The following is a 17,121-nucleotide window of genomic DNA, read 5'->3' on the forward strand; positions in this document are numbered from 1 at the left end:
ACCATCAGGTTCTTTTTTCTACCTCCTTTTCTGTAGATGGTTGTTGGTGGTTTTTTTTTTTTTAATGTGAACCATCTTTAAAGTCTTTACCAGGCTTGTTACAGTACTGCTTTTGTTTTATATTTCAGTTTTTTGGCTGGTAGGCATGTGAGGCGTTAGTTCCCCAACCAGGGATCGAATCAGCACCCCTGCATTGGAAGGCAAAGTCTTAACCACTAGACCACCAGCGAAGTCCCCTACCTCCCTTTCTCGAGGCTGTTTTCAGAATGTGCCAAGCAGCAGAGGTTTGGTCAGATACCAAGGCCCAATTCCATCCCGATGATGGCAACCCACTCCAGTATTCTTGCCTGGAGAATTCCATGGACAGAGGAGCCTGGCAGGCTACAGTCCACAGGATCACAGAGTCGGGCATGACTGAGTGACTACCTTACCTACGTGGATTTCCTCACCTTCCCAGACCACCCTGGCGTCTGCTCTTGTGCATCCTTCCTCTGGGAGGTCAGTGAAGGGGAAACTAGCCTCCCACTTACCCCCACCAAAAGACAACAGAACACAGGAACCCTGTAAACACTGGCACAGAACTCAGCTCTTTCAGCTACAGTCACGGTATCTCATACTCAGTAGCTAACAGAGAGTACCAATAAAAAACAACAGCCAGCACGAGGCCATTTGCTGAATCAAGTGGGAAAGAACTTATCTGTCTGTCCATGTCCGATCCAACCCATCACGAATGACCTGACGAAAGGGCTGAATGAAAGCGGCAGCGGCCCTGCTGGAGAAATCCCACACGGAGGCTGCCGGCAGTTCGCTTTTCTTAGAAATAACGGCCAGTCGCCTTAAGTACAGTAACAGAAAAATCAGAGTCCGACTCTCCCATTAAAACTGGGTCACCCCGCACCAGAGTGGGCCTGGGTTAATAGACAGCTCCCAGCCAGCTCACCTGATTAACAAGCTGTGGGGTTTTCACCAATGGGTTTCCAGATTTATCAGCCCTCACCTGACCGACAGGAAGGAAATTAAGAGATTAAAGAGGCACTATTTTTAATAGGGTTTTATAACGCATTCCTTCCAGCCAGCTTCTGCTGCTGTCCCAGGCCCTTGCGCTGTTATCACGTAAAGATGTCAGGAAGTGCACTCGTATCTGTAGAGCCCTGCTACCGCCGCGCTCTGCTTCTGCTGTTCCACGAGGTGGGACCCAGGACAATCCTCCAAAGCTGGGCAAGGGACAGTCCGGGCAGGGGGCCGCCCCCGCCCTCACTCTCCTTCCCCTCCCCCTCAGAAGACGGTAGACAAGGGGCGTTGCCCATGGCGTCCGGCTTCCTTTAAGTCACGGGACAGCTGTGAACACATCCTCCCATCCCCTGGCCTCTTCTTTCATTGCTTCCTTGACTCTTTCTCGATAATCTTATCATAACTCCTGTCAGGAGGTGACCTTAAAATAAATTCTCACAAAGATATCACTTTTATTTCATTTATCTATGTTTTATTGAAGTATAGTTGGCTTACACTATTGTGTTAGTTTCAGGTAAACAGCAAACTGACTCAGTTACATACACACACACACACACATTCTTTTTCAGATTCTTTCCGTTATAAGTTATTACAAAATACCGAATATAGTTTCCTTGTTGGTTACCTATTTTATTTATAGTAGTGTGTATCTATTAATCCCTAATTTAACTTAATTTATGCACCCCTGCCTTTCCTCTTTGGTAACCATAAGTTTGCTTTTTATACCTATGAATCTATTTCTGTTTTACAAATATATTCACTTGTATCATTTTTTAAAATTAGATTCCATCTATGAGTGATATCATATGACATTTGTCTCTCTCAGTCTGACTTACTTCACTTAGTAAAATAACCTCTAGGTCCATTCATATTTCTGCAAATGGCATGGTTTTATTCCCTTTTGATGGCTGAGTCATAGTTTATTGTATATACATATACCATATCTTCTTTATCCATTCATCTGTTAATGGACATTTAGGTTGCTTCCACGTCTCAGCTATTGTAAATAGTGCTGCTTTGAGCATGGGGGTGCGGGGCGGGGAGGTGCGTGTGTCATTTCAAATTATACTTTTCTCCAGATATATGCCCCACAGTGAGATCACTGAAGCATATGGTCATTCTACTTTTAGTTTTCTGAGGAATTTGCATGCTATTTCTGAGGAACCTCAAAACTGTTAGTTCTCTGAGGAACCTCCATATCACACATAGAGACTGTACCAATTCACATTCCCACCAACAGTGTAAGAGAGCTCCCTTTTCTCTGCAGCAACAGTGCCACTTTTACAGAATGTGATCTGGGGCCCCGCTGTAGGTGGAGTGCCTGGTGGAAGATGGAGGCCCTATTCTGTGACTAGTTTAAGGATCAGAAGGGGGGCCCCAGAGAAAACAGGGACTAGGACACGGGGGAATGAGGCAGTGGTGAGGGGAAGAGGCAGCACAGAGCCTGTGGGGAAGGGGACAGAAACTAAAGGCAGACAGGAGCCAGGACAGCATGGGTGAGCCTTGAAAAGTGACATGAGCCAGTGCCAAAGGGATCGTCTGTGCGGCCCCACTCATAAGAGGTACCCAGGGAAGCCAAGTTCACAGAGGCAGCAAGTAGAATGTGGTTTCCAAGGGCTAGGGGTGGGGGTGGGGAGTTAACTGCTTTATGGATACAGAACTTCTGTTTGGAAGATGAAAAGCTCTGGATGGTGGTGATGGTTGTGCAATTATGTCAATGCACTTAATGGACTATATATTTAAAAGTGGTTTAAATGGTTCATTTTGTTATATATATATATATTCATGATAAAAAATGTTCAGGGCATGGGGCTGAGGTTAGTTTAGTTTTGCGTGGAAGACCTAGTCTGGTAAGAAGCAGATTCACTGTTCCTCTGAAATTCAGGGGCAGAGGGCAGAGTCGGGGACAGGAGCAGCTGGACCACTAGGCTTCTCCAGGAAATGCCCTTTCAATAGCATCTGAACTTGGGAACCTGGGGTCTTTCCCCCTGGCTGAGGGGAGGTGGAAACCTTCACTGGGAATCATCTCAAATGTACAGCCGACATTCCTGATTCCTGCTCGCCCAGGAGGCAGCCCAGGGGTCTGGCAGTGAATGGGACTGCCCTCCCCTTCCTTAGGCCTCTCTGGGAAGGCTGAGGGATTAAAATGGAAAGGTGTGAAGGGTGACTTGTGTATAAATTCCAACTTTCAGATTGGGATGAAAATCCTAGCAAATGTGACCACATGGAGGTCACAAAACTCTGTGCAAGAAACTAGAAGAGACTGTGGTACCAGAAGCCCCGCTGCAGCTGAACTCTGGTAAATTAGGTCAGCGTGTTCTTTGCACATCCACTGAGTCTGCCCCGAGTCTGGTCTCGTGCAAGAGGGGAGACTTCCTAGACAGTTTGGGAGCTTCTGCTGGGGGAGGCTGGGCCTCCTGAAAGAGTCTGGGCTGGCGGTCACACTAGCATCCTGTTTTGCTGCAGGCAAGCATCTTTTTTCTCTGTTATTTTTGTCTCTGGCCTTGGCTTGTTTTTCCCAGTGCCTCTCCTTGGCTCCTAACATTTCTTCCCTGGTTTATTAAGAACTGAGATAAATCACCTAATAAATCTTGACTAAGCCTTTTTTTTTTTCCCAAACCTCCTCGACAATTGCCAAAGTCACAAAGTTGCATCTTTCCCGCAGTGGGAGGCTAACAAAATAGCTGGTGTGCTCAGAAAAATGTATAGATGAAGAAAACAAAGGGAAAATCTTTAATTATTCAGAAGCCTCCCACTTCTGGTACTAAATTTACTCGCCGGGGTTTGATTTAAAGATGCAGAGCTGTATGTACCTGAGCAGCAAGCAGGCAGTGCCACGCCCATCAGCAGAGGAAGCAGCCTGCCTCCCTCTGCAGCACAAAGAAGACGTGCATAAATTAACTGTCTTTCCCTGTTGATGGGATGGTTCCTGGGAGTGCTCCTAGCATTTAATTATTAAAGGTCTCCCTCCCCCACTCACATAGATGCAAACCTCTGCTCCTTCGATTTCTTAAAACCATTGAATCACACAGTCTGGCATTTGAAAGGAATTCAGGCATCTTCTAATGTCACCTCTAATTGTCACAGAAGCACAAGATTCTATGGATATTAAAAGTTATCTATTCTGGACTTCCCTGGTGATCCAGTGGTTAAGAATCCACCTGTCAAGGGAGAGGACACAGGTTGGAGCCCTGCTCTGGGAAGATCCTACATGCCTTGGGGCAACCACTGAAGCCCACATGCTCCAGAGCCTGTGCTCTGCAACAAGAGAAGCCACAGCAATGAGAAGCCCCAGCGCGGGGACTAGAGAGGAGCCCCCACTGACTGCGGTTATGCGGCTAGAGAAAGCCCGCAGGCACCAACGGAGACCCTGAGCAGCCAAAAATAAACACGTAAGTAAACATTACCTATTCTGACACCAGCTCTTCCTACGACTGACTGAACTGATAATTAGAATACACAAATCTACTTAGCACTCCAATAGCACTTTATACAATACACACTTCTGTTCATACTTGGCTCATTCAATGTAACTAGTTCTTTTTTAAAAGTTTAAACTTTACTTTTTGAAAAGTAAAATGTTCACACAATTGGTCATTTGAAAGGTAAAAGAATATAAAACCCTAACCCTACAGACACCTAGTTCTCCTCCATAGAGGCAACTAACAACAATGCTTTCAGTGTCCTTCCTGAGATATTCTATGTCTATACACTTAACTATGTCATTTTCTTCTCTCCTTTTTACACAAATCTTTTCACACTGGTCTGCATTTATACTTTATTCTGGAGATTTTTCTGTTTCAAGCTTCATTCTTGTAGAGAGTTCTGTGGCATTTCATTACATGGAGGGGCCATAATCTAGGAACATTATGGTTGCCTCCAATCTTTTGTTTTATAAATAATGCTACAATAAATAATCTCCTGCTTCTGATATTTTCTACCATTATTTCCTTCAGAGAGACTCCCTGAAGTGTAATCACTGGGTCCACAGGTATGTACATTTGCAATTTTGATTGTTTTTGTTGTTCAGTCACTCAGTCGTGTCCAATTCTTTGTGACTCCATGAACTGTAGTCCGCCAGGCTCCTCTGTCCATGGGATTCTCCAGGCACGAATTCTGCAGTGGGTTGCCATTCTCTTCTCCAGGGGATCTTCCCTACCCAGGGATCAAACCTAAGTCTCCTGCATTGTTAGGCAGACTCTCTACCATTGAGCCACCAGGCAAGCCCCACAATTTTGATGAATCTTGCCAAATGTCCTCCCCTAATTTCAGTTCTCACCAACAATAGATGGTGTGTGGCTTTACCAACAGTGTGTCAGGAAGCGTTTGACTTTTGCTATAATTAATCATTTACCTGCCTCTCCCCTTGGCCCCCTTCCCTCATTAGAATGTGAGCCCACCAAGCTTCGTCAGAAACTAACATGGTACCTGGTACATGGCAGATTCCCAAGGAACACTAGAAAGCGCTTGTTTCGCTGCCACGTGTACTAAAACTAGAATAACGCGGAGAAGACAGCACGGCCTCTGCGCCAGGATGATACACAAATTCCCCAGGCGCACCATAACTTTAGAAAGTAGATCTTAAGTGTTCTCAACACACCAAAAAGTAATAGGTAAGGTGATCATTTCTCAACATATACGTGCATTAAAGCAGCACACTGTACACACTACACTTACATAATGTTATATGTCAATTGTATCTCAATAAAACTGGAAGGGGGGTGGACAGGGAGGAAAGTGAATCTCTCCCCAAAGTAAATTAATATACTTTAATAATGTACATAAATGGATGGACGAATTAATGAACTATAAGGTTCTTTAAATCAGAGCTAGAAATGATGACTCTCATTTTCTCCATTCTGTGAGTCTGGGTATGCTGCATTTCATTTTATTTAAGTACCATTCATTGGTATACATGTACCAATGGTATAAATGGTATAATTTGAAACCAGGATGATCTGTCCTCCAAATTCAGACTCAGCCTGAATTTCCAATGTTACACTATTTCCAAACATCACATTTCCCTCTGAGGACTGTGCATCATGATATTGGCATGTTAGAGCATAAGAATCTGTGGAAGAGACAGCAAATTTGCCTCCATCCTTTCCTACTAATAGGACCCCAATTCTGTTTGGGGTGACAATATGCTCAGGTAGAAAGGCAGTTTTAGCCCCCTCCATTAAGCAATGAGATGCAAGCAGAAGTCTCTAGAAAGTATTTTCTGAGAAAGTCTTTAAAGGGGAATACCCTCTCCTGCCTGAGATACAGACATAATGGCTGGTGCCTTGGCAGCTACTTTGAGTGGTTATGAAGAAAAGGATCACACTATACTACTCAGCCATAAATAATAATGAAATCATGCCATTTGCAGCAACAGGGATGGACCTAGAGATTATCATACTAAGTGAGGTAAGTCAGAAAGAGAAAGACAAAAATCATATAAGTTATAAGAAGAATCTTTAAAAATATATACAAATGAACTTAGTTACAAAACCAAAAGAGACTCACAGACATAGAAAATAAATTCATGGTCACCAAATGGGAAAGGTGGGGGAGGGATAAATTAGTAGTTTGGGATTAACCTATACACATGAATACACATAAAACAGATAAACAACAAGAACCTACTGTATAGCACAGGGAACTATATATTGAATGCCTTGTAATAAATTATAATGAAAAATAATCTGAAAAATAATATATAAATATATACATCACTTTGCTGTGCACTATAAACCTATATATATATATATATATACATATATACACATACATACAACTGTATATATATATACACATCAGTTTGCTGTGCACTAGAAACCAATACGATGTTGTAAATCAACTATACTTCAATTTTTTAAGTTTAAATAATAAATAAATAAAATGCAAAAAGAGGGATCACACCATAAGAAGAGAGTGGATTTCTAGAAGCCTGAGTCTGTTCATGGAGCTACTACATCTGTCCTCAATTGCCCACATTAGGACTTCTCTTTAGGTGAGAAAATAAAATCTTGAATAATGGTGTTAGCCACTACATTCTAGGTCCCTACTAGTCATGATCAAAATAGATTCTTCTCTGACACAAGCCCTCTAACGCTCACTCCCCTACTAAATTAGAGGACTCACTCTCTCCCAATCTTCTTGCTTAAGAAAAATCAGAGCACCATGCTAGCTGGCGTTACCCTGCCCTGTGCCCTGACACATAATGAAACCTCCTCATTCCTGTCTGCCAGCCTAGCATGGTCAGATCTGTGGCTCCTGGTTCCATACCAGGACTAGGAATTTACCAGTAACTACCGGGACACTGACTGCAGACTCCTGGCCTGTCTGACTTCTCATCTCCTTGTGGCCGATCTAGAGAAGTGAACCTGGGGTCAAGGGAGCCCAGCAGTTAGCACTCATCATTATTTGTTGGCTCTTCGGCAGTTTGTTTTTTGTTTTTTTTTACAAAGCACACTTGTGAGCTGTATGTCTTTTGACTGTCACGACAACTTTGACCAATGCACGGGGAGAGTATTGGTTTGTGCCCCCATTTTAAAGTTCAGGAAAGTGGTTTCTGGAATGGTTGAATCATTTTTCTGAGGCATACAGCCAGGATGCAAACTCAGCATTTTGGTGCCAAGGTCCTCACTCTTTTCAATATGCCAAAGGTCCCAATCCACTTCTTTAATTCTAATGTCACAACTCAGTTCAGGCAACCTCCTTGGAAGCAGATTAGTCTGGCCATCAGCTTCCTGTCTCTGTCTAGTATTTGATTATTCATCATCACCAAAGGGCCGATCCACTCACCTGAATCAAGAAAATATCTACATGGTGTACAAAAAATTGATTAAATCAACACCATCTGTGTCCACTGCACAGTTACTGTCTGTAATGGGCAATGATGACATGAACAATGATAATTCTGCAAACATCCAACAGATGAATCACTTCTCTGAGAACAATGGCAGTTTCTTCATGGTTGCTTTGAGCATAGTGGGGGACAGTGACAAGTGAGGCTGAGAAGATGCTGGTTCTCAAAGAAGAGAAGATACAAGGACAGACTGGCACCTCCCAATTAGTCAGGGGAGGTTTCCTGGGGAAGACAGTGTGTCAGACGCTGTATCATTCAGGAAGGAAACAAGTTCAAGAAGATAAGTGCCAGTTCAAACAGAGGCAGAAATGGAAGAATAATAATAAGAGTCAGCATGATCTTTGCATAGTACTAGACAGAATTCTTCAGTGTGGGAAATAGAAATTGGCTCTGGCTGATATAAGCACAAAGGGCATTTGCTGAAAAGATACTGGATCACTTGCATTAATTGCCAAGAATTCGGGAGGACCAGACTCTGAAAATGAACAGGAGCAAAGAGATCCTGGGCACCCAGGACCACTCTAAATCCCAGCACACTGTCTGGCAGTGGACACAAGTATCCATTAGCTGTTTCTGCAATAACGCTGTCTAATCAATAGCGACAAACACATGGTGAGAGATGACAAGCGTTTGTTGCTTGTGTGTTTGGGTCACTCAGAGGCTAGGAGGCAGCTTTGGAGTCTTGACTGGACCCCTCATGAGACTCCAGCTTGGCTGCTACTAGCTGTTCTAGGCTGGCATCGCCTGGGGTGACCCGGCTCTGCCCACACGTCCAGACCAGGCACACCCACATGGCAATGGCAGAGGAGCAGAGGAATTACAAAGGCCCGGGATGTCTCTTGAGGCTCAGAACTGGCAACACCATCACCTGATTGGCCAAAGCAAGTCACAGGACAAGCCTGCTCTAAGGATTAGGGGAACAGAGTGTCTCTTTTCTTTGGCGGGAGGTGGGGTGGAGAAGGGTAGGGAGCAGTGAATATAGTCACTTTACACTGTTATCTTGGTTTCTGCTGTACAGCAAAGTGAATCAGCTATGTTTATACCTAAGTTCTCTTGAACCTCTGCCCAGGCTACCCTGACAGAGAATGAGACGTGTGTGGTTTGTCTCAGCCTAGATCAGCCCGCCGACAGGTAGACGAGCCACAGACATATGAGCAAGCCCAGCCCAGAGCTGCAGAACCATCTAGCCAACCCCCAGCAGAACCAAACACAAGAGCAATAAACACTTATTGTTATACGCCCCTGTGGTTTTGTGGTCATCTGTTACCAGAAATCCCTGGGACAACAGATAACTGGTATAGCCTGCCAGCAGGTTGCATATCAATAAACTCATCTCATTCTTAGCCTGCAAGGCAGATATGAGAATTTTCATTTGCATGGAGAGATGAGGTAAGCTGTCTAGGGTTGCTCACGCTGGATTTGATAGTAGTTTTGTCTCCATGACCCAGGAACATAATTAGAAAGAAGTGGGTTCATGACCCTGACTGGCACTTCCGGGATGAACCCTTTCCTCACCTCATCTGGGCCCACAGTGACTCTGAAATGAACCAGGAAGACTTGGGCAAAGACCGAGAAACTCTTCCAAGGCTAATCCCATTAGAATGGACCCTGGGAACAATGCAAGGTCATTCCCTGCCCTTGAAAGTTCTTGAAATCAGGGAACTGCCAACAAGGACCTGGAACACTTCATGATTTCTCCTGGCAAGAGGCTTGGCTATGACAGGATTGGGTCTGTCCCCTGTTCTTAAAGGGTTGCTGCTGCTGCTGCTGCTGCTGCTAAGTCGCTTCAGTCGTGTCCTGACTCTGTGCGACCCCATAGATGGCAGCCCACCAGGCTCCCCTGTCCCTGGGATTCTCCAGGCAAGAACCCTGGAGTGGGTTGCCATTTCCTTCTCCAATGCATGAAAGTGAAAAGTGAAAGTGAATTCGCTCAGTCGTGTCCGACTCTTAGCGATTCCATGGACTGCAGCCTACCAGGCTTCTCCATCCATGGGATTCTCCAGGCAAGAGTACTGGAGTAGGTGCCATTGCCTTCTCCCTTAAAGGGCTAAGGGTGCACTATCCATACAGATAATTCCATAGAACTTAAGCTAGTACCATAGATGCAGCGTGGTAGGACAATCAGGATGCCTAGCATATAATAGGCACTCACCAGACATCAGGCCCCTCCTTTGCCCTTGCACACAGATTTACAAAATCATATCATGCATATGTGCTAAGTCACTTCAGTTGTGTCTGACTGTTCGCAACCCCACCGACTATAGCCTGCTAGGCTCCTCTGTTCATGGGATTCTGCAGGCAAGAATACTGGAGTGGGTTGCCATGCCCTCCTCCAGAGGAATTTCCTGACCCAGGGGTCAAACCTACATCTCCTGCATTGGCAGGCGGGTCCTTTACCACTAGCGCCACCTGGGAAGCTCACAGAATCTTATCACCAAGTCTTTTTATTTCCACAAATCACAGCTCTTGGGGCCTGACAAACTCAAAATTATGTGTTGGCTCCTATATATATACTGTAGGCCTACTATGTGCTAGATGCCAAGAATATAGAGACCGAGAGCTGACCTGGAGCACATAGATTCTAGCGGGAAACAAAAGTTCTCACAATCAGACTTAATAACTAACCAAAGTTAATGGTTTACCATCATGCCATGCACTACACTTGGGAAGATACAATGAGAATGTCGGATTGTTATGTTAAAAGGTGATTTTATTCATTTAATCTCTATTAAAAAGTATCATGACTGATTTTCAATTTTTATAAGGAAAAAGGCACAATATTAATTTCCTGCATTGATGAATATATTATACATTTTAACACATAAAAGCTGAAATCTATATTAGCTTTGATACACATCTCTTCCTGCCTAAGTCCACAAAACTATAAAAATCCTACTTTACAGCTGAAAATAAAAACTTCATAATAACATAAAAGCTAAATTTATGCATTCATTTAAACTCTATTATAAAGACACCACAAATTATTGTTTTAGTGCCTTTGAAAATAAATATCATTAAAAGGTGAAGGATCTTTTTCCAAGGCAATTCCTATCTACAAAGCCACATTCTGAGGGAAAATTGGCAGAAAGTTCAAGGAAAACATGAGAAGACCAACTTTAGAGAGTTTCTTTAATAACAAAGTGGAATTGCCAATAAGACCTTAACTTGACTGCATACATGCACCAACCAGCCATCAACAGAAAGACCCAGTTGTATGATCCCTATTATCTCATTCCAGGGGTGATTTGGAAACCATTATGAGAGCTGTCCAACCTCATTATTGCCCTCAAAGTCTTTTCTTGGAAGAGGACATTCTGACCATCCAGGCCATGTGCTTTCAACACAAGGCCTTCTGTAGAGATTCATGGATTAGCATCCAAGGGGCTAATTCTTCATCAAAATGACCGGGAGTCATGCAGCAGGAAGGGAGTAGGGTTCGGAGTGAGGGAGACAGGAGATGCTGAGTCTGAATTTAGGAAAAGTTCTGAGGAAAAGGGATGGCAAGCACAGAGATAACTGAGCAGGTGATGCGGTTGGGGATGCTCCCACCGGCAGCAGGAAGAGCCACAGGGTCTGCCAAGTGGGAGCTGGGTGAGGAGGAGACCTCCCGAGAACAGCACATCACAAAGGCTCAATAAGCATGAAGTGAAAGGCCCGTTGGACTACAGCAGACCAATGGTTTGGCTGTAGTTATTCTGTCCATATGGCAAAATTCACAAATTCAACATTACCCCTGAAAATACGTCAAATGGCCCATGTGTCTTTAGAAAAATTATTTATTTATTTTTTGGACCACGCCTTCCTACATGTGGGTTCTTAGTTCCCGACCAAGAATGGAACTAGCGCCCCCTGCATTGGAAGTGCAGAGTCTTAACCACTGGACCACCAGGAAAGTCTCTGTTACTTGCATCTTGACAGTTAAACTTGTTGCAGCCATATCTATATGCTCCAGATCAGAAGCCAACACACCAACACACAACCCTGAGCTCATCACAAGCAGGTTTTTTCCCAGCAATGGGACCCATGACTGTATCTTCAAATAAATGCCAGATGAAGCACCTGGCTTGTGTTAAAGATCATGTTGTAAGAAATGACACACACCTTTAAACACCAAAAACACACTCAATGTAGCAAGAGGTACATGTGATAAGAGGCTTGTGGTGACTCAAGCCAAATAGGAGAGAGCAGATTGACCTCTCAGCACACTCGGTCCAGGACAGAAACTCACAGCGGTCCCATGGGGGCCCTGAGAACACTCCTTGTCCCAGTGAGCTAAGGACTTGATGAGGGTCAAGCAGTCATTGTGTCCGGAAACAAAGAACAGATCAAGGTCAACAAAAATAAAAGCAAAACCAGGTCTCCCTCTGACAGAAAATCTGCAAAGCTGGCCAGCACTGGCGATTTGAAGGCACAGGATTTCAAACACATCCTTGATTTTCTGGGAGAGTTCCAATTTAAATATTTTGACACCATGATAATCCTGACCTGAGCCTTGAAAGATAAGTAGGACTTAAATATTCTGCCAAGCAAGACAGCCAAACAAAAGACAATATGAAGTGGGGAAGGGAGTAACAAAAAAAGCTCTTTTTCATTTTTTCTTCTTTTGCTCAAAATGTCAGAACATACATGCTTTGTGAACATATCCAGCACAAAGTAGTCCCTGAACACACATTTATAAACACACCTCAGCTCAATAATATGGCCTTAAAAATTCCATGTTACATGGTCTTTCCTTGGGTTAAGTGAACATGGACAAGAGATGCACCACTCAGACGGCTCTCTAAGAAAGAACTCAAGGAGCATGGGAAGGGACTTCCCTGGTGGTCCAGTGGTTAAGACTCTGTGCTTTCAATGCAGGAGGTGCAGCTCCAATCCCTGGCCAGCGAACTAAGATCTGATGTGCTGTGCAACCAAAAGAAAAGGAGTATGAACATCCAACAACCTCCACTTTCAAGTCAAGTTCATGCTCTTCTCAAGAGGTTTCCAGCCAATGACTGAGCAGAGCAGTGATACAGGATCAAACCATCTCCACCCAGCACAGGACCCAATAAAGAACTGTCTTGCTCTGAGGCTCTCCCTGGAGCTGGCCGAGGCTCCGTTCAGTGTGCACCCTGGTTTGACAGCTCCCACTGTGCAGTCCTGCTCCATACTCTTTTGCTTCCCCAGGTGTGACTCCCCAGTAAGTATTTTACCCTCCTGAATTCATCTCAGCATCTGCTTCCCGGAGAGCCCAACCTGTGATCAGCAGTATCCTCAGAGGTTCTCTATGAAAAGGCCAGTATCATGGGGCACAGTAAGCCCCGCCCAGCCGTGCACACCTTAAATGAGATGGGAGTGGAGCCCTGCACAGGCACACTTTAATGGAAACAGAGAACGGATAGGACAAGCCTGGGGTGTTTTCATGGTGTTATGTTGCCTTAGTGGTCAAGAAAGGGTAGAACAGTTGACAAAGCTTGTAAGATGCTGTCACTGCATTAATTTTCAGGGTAATCCCTTTAGGCGTCCTGAGTAACTCCCATGTCTGCCAAACAAATATCACTTTGGAACAAGACTTTCTTTAGATCCCAAACTTTCCCCTAAACTGGTTGAAATCTGTAGATGTTAAATATAAAGTTGAAGATAAATTAATGCTTCACATTTAGGGACTAATTCTACTGATACATTTACACTGTAGGGATGTGGCTGGATTTTAACTAGGCATTTTTGTAAAGGATGATCAGTGACTTAAGTGCGCCTGGGATGTTTGTGTCCTGAACACCTGGTCATCCTTGATGAGAGTGAGACCTACATCCACCTGACCCCAGAGATAGCAAGGACCAGACAGTTGGCTCTTGGGGCAGCCAAGCAGTAGGACACACGGGCTACCCCTGCACCTGCTGAGACCCGTGGAGGAAAGGCTGCTCCCTGCTCTTAGCAAAGGCAGGACCCCAGTTGTGCAAGAGCCCCCGCCTGGCACCTGCGAGCCGCACGCTGCAGCAGTGGAGCAGGCCCATGGAGAACCTGGAACCTCCCAAGCCCTCCTTGAGCCAGAGCCTTCCTTTTTCTTCCCCCGTTGTGTCTCAGAACCCTAGAAGGCGGTCTCAATGCTTGCTTGTGTTTTCCAAGTGTCCTGAAGATCTGCATGAACATCCATTCATTTAGGGGCAAAAACCCACTTCTAGTTTCAATCTCGTCCCTGAAACTGAGGACTTAATCTCTAATCAGTGCAGTACAAGAGCCACAGAGAAATGTTACTAAAAGGCATGGACGTGCTTCTATGCCCATTACATGCTTGCCGTGAGGTGGGGGATGGAAGCAAAGGAGTGCCAGTGTCACAGCAGAACTCGCCTGTCCCCGTCACCCACTACATTTTCCCATGACCAAACCAGCTACTCAATATATGTGTTTTCTCCCTTCATCTCTCCTTCCGCCTCTCAGCTTCTGCTTACTCACAGTACCTTAATATTTTCTGCTTGCTGTTCTTCCATGTCTTCTCCATTCCTACTCCTGTTTCTCTCCTTCTAAGTTTCTGCAGACACTTTCAAGGCCTCTTTGCCTGCCCCTAAGGCCACCGCAGCTGTGGTAGAGTTTCCAGCAGGCTGAGCTGCCCTTTTGACGTCACCAGAGGTCCCATGGGTACTTGCTCAGCTGCAGCAAGTACAGTCCAGAAAAGTAAAGGAATTAACGCCCTAGAAGTAATAGCCCTCAACTGGTAGAGTTCTTATTGCTCATTGTATTACTTTTTGGGATGGGCCCTCCATGAATGAGTGAGTCAGTGTCTTACTCACCTGTCCTCCAAAGGGACAAATCCATATGAGTCCACACAGTTTCTGAAAGGGTCCCCAATAGAGGCAAGCTCCAGTTGCCTAGAATAACCACTCACTCACTCCATAGTTTTTTCCTCCTACGCATCCCATTTTCCTATCATAGTCTCTATATAATTATAATTCCTGGAATCACCTCTGATGTTAGTTCTCCAGACAGAAAGAACCAATAGGATGGATGGATAGATGGATTGATAGGAAATTTACTGTAGAATTGGTTCAGTCAGTTATGGAGGCCAAGAAATCCCACAGTTGGCCATCTACAAGCTGGTGAGTTAACAAAGCCAGGGTGTAATTCAATCAGATTACAAAGGCCTGAGAACCAGAGGCCCACAGGTGTAAACCTCCGAGTCCAAAGGCCTGAGAACTAGGAGCTCTGATCTCAAAGGGAAGGAGAAAAGAGACAAGAGAGAGAGAAAATTTGGATTTCCCTGGTGGTCCAGAGGTTAAGAATCCACCTGCGAATGCAGGGGACACAGGTTTGATCCCTGGTCTGGGAAAATCCCGCATGCCACGGAGCAACTAAGACATACACCCCAACTACTGAGCTCCTGTGCTGCAACCACTGAAGCCTGCACTCGCAGACCCGGTATCTCTGTACTGAGTCAAGCGAATCACATGCTAATTTGATCAGGGTGTTTGATCCAGAAACACCCTCACAGACATGCCTAGAAATAAGGCTTTACCAGCTATTTGGGCATCTCTTAGGCCAGTCAAGTTGATACATAAAGTTAACCATCACACTTCCCAAATAAACTTCCTATACCCACGTTATCCTCTCAGAATCTTCTCCTGGAAGAACCTACACTTAAAAACAAGGTCCCAGTTCAAATCCCAAGAGAACTGTATTGAGACAGAGCTCTTCACACATCACTGCCCAGACCAGCTATTACTGGCTGCTCTTGGGTTCAGGTCTTGGGTCTAAACAACCATGTGGTATATTGCATGGCTGTAAGAGCTGCCTCCCCTGCATGAGGCCATGAGTGCAACTGTCTTCCTTAGGAGGACTCTGAGCAGGACAGGTACTCTGACCAACCAGTTCAGTACAGAACCTGAGTATCTGTGTCTATATCTAGGCATTCTGATGGTACACCCCATGGCCCCCCAGCTAGGACATACACACCGTTCCAGATGCCCACGTGCATTTGTAAGTACAAGTTACTCAAACACCTCCAGAGACTCATCAGCCACTCAGCTTTGTTTCTGCTTCCTCCTGAACTCCTTCTTGTCATATAACACTTTGTGATGGACTCTGCCAAGAGAGGCCTGAACACCCAAGGACTTGACAGGCAAATGTGTGTGTGAAAGGAAATAGGGAGTGAGCTGGAGCCAGCTGGGAGAGTCAACAGCTGGTGGCACAAGTGTGACCCCAAGGAAAGAAGGAGAAGAGGAGCTTTTGTGGAGGCATTCAAGATCCCTGTGCAGCCGGAGGAAGGTTTGGCAAAGCTCTGTGGGTGTCCTTGAGCCATGTTGATAGCAAAGGAGTCCCCTGCCTCCTGGACTAGGTCCCCACCACACAAGTCTTTGGTGGGGAGCAGCACAGAGGAAGTATGGCCTTGGCACAAACGCAAGCCAGATTTCAAAGTGCAACAGCAATTAAATGCCCAACTCGGCCACTCATGGACTATATAACTGTCCCCCTGTTAGGGACGCTCTCTGCTGGAGGACCACACATCTTACTATCTCTGGGATGGCCAAATGATTTGCTTTGGCCAATGGAATGTGAACAGAAGTGAAATGTATCACTTCTGTGTGTGTTTTAGTCACTAAGTTTTGTCCAACTCTTTGTGACCCCACGGACTGTAGCCCGCCAGGCTCCTCTGTCCATGGGATTTTCCAGACAAGAGTACTGGAGTGGGATGCTGTTTCCTTCTCCAGTATCACTTCCAGAGAGCAGCTTTAAGCCCCAGCATAGGGTTCACCATCTCCTTTTTGTCTTCTTTCTCAACAAACAGCAGAGTCCCACATAGAATCTACTTCATCAACCTGAGTCCTGAGTCAAGGATGACAAGGCACAGAGCCACAGTTGACCATGGTCACACAGTGCAAACAAGAAAGAAATCTTGGTTGTTGTAAGTCATTGAGATGCTATGTTCTTAGTTACCACAGCATAACCTACCCACACAGACGAATACACAACTTCGGCCACCTCTGCTGGTCCTTTTCTCCATCCATATAAAAAAGCCAGATGATCCTAATGTAGGATTAGAGAAATTATTTGTTTTCTCCATCTGCCTTTCTCCCATTGCCACAGGCAAAAAGTTGGATACTTTAATGTTTGTTAATTTGTATTGTCAGTTTTCTCATCAGCTAGCAATATTAAGAAAAATGCTTATGATTTTATATCCAGAATCTAAATTTTTTAAAGACTTTTTTGATGTGGATCATTTTTAAAGTCTCTATTGAATTTGTTAAAATATTGCTTCTGTTTTATGTTTTGGTTTTTTGGACACA

At 44.8% G+C, this 17,121-nt stretch overlaps 1 protein-coding gene, 1 non-coding gene and 1 pseudogene across 3 annotated transcripts in view; 1 reads left to right on the plus strand and 2 right to left on the minus strand.

Annotated features, from left to right (window-relative positions):
- The window catches only part of GADL1 (glutamate decarboxylase like 1), a 650,110-nt gene that overhangs the window by 572,464 nt on the left and 60,525 nt on the right, over positions 1 to 17,121 (minus strand). The gene's annotated exons all lie outside the window — the stretch shown is intronic.
- The window catches only part of LOC102392526, a 54,098-nt pseudogene that overhangs the window by 15,498 nt on the left and 21,479 nt on the right, over positions 1 to 17,121 (minus strand).
- Positions 5,475 to 5,580, plus strand: LOC112581310. Its single transcript, XR_003105843.1, has one exon. It is a non-coding gene; the product is annotated as a U6 spliceosomal RNA (small nuclear RNA).

The sequence above is a fragment of the Bubalus bubalis genome, chromosome 21 (genome assembly GCF_019923935.1).
Source record: "Bubalus bubalis isolate 160015118507 breed Murrah chromosome 21, NDDB_SH_1, whole genome shotgun sequence".
Classification (NCBI taxonomy): domain Eukaryota; kingdom Metazoa; phylum Chordata; class Mammalia; order Artiodactyla; family Bovidae; genus Bubalus; species Bubalus bubalis.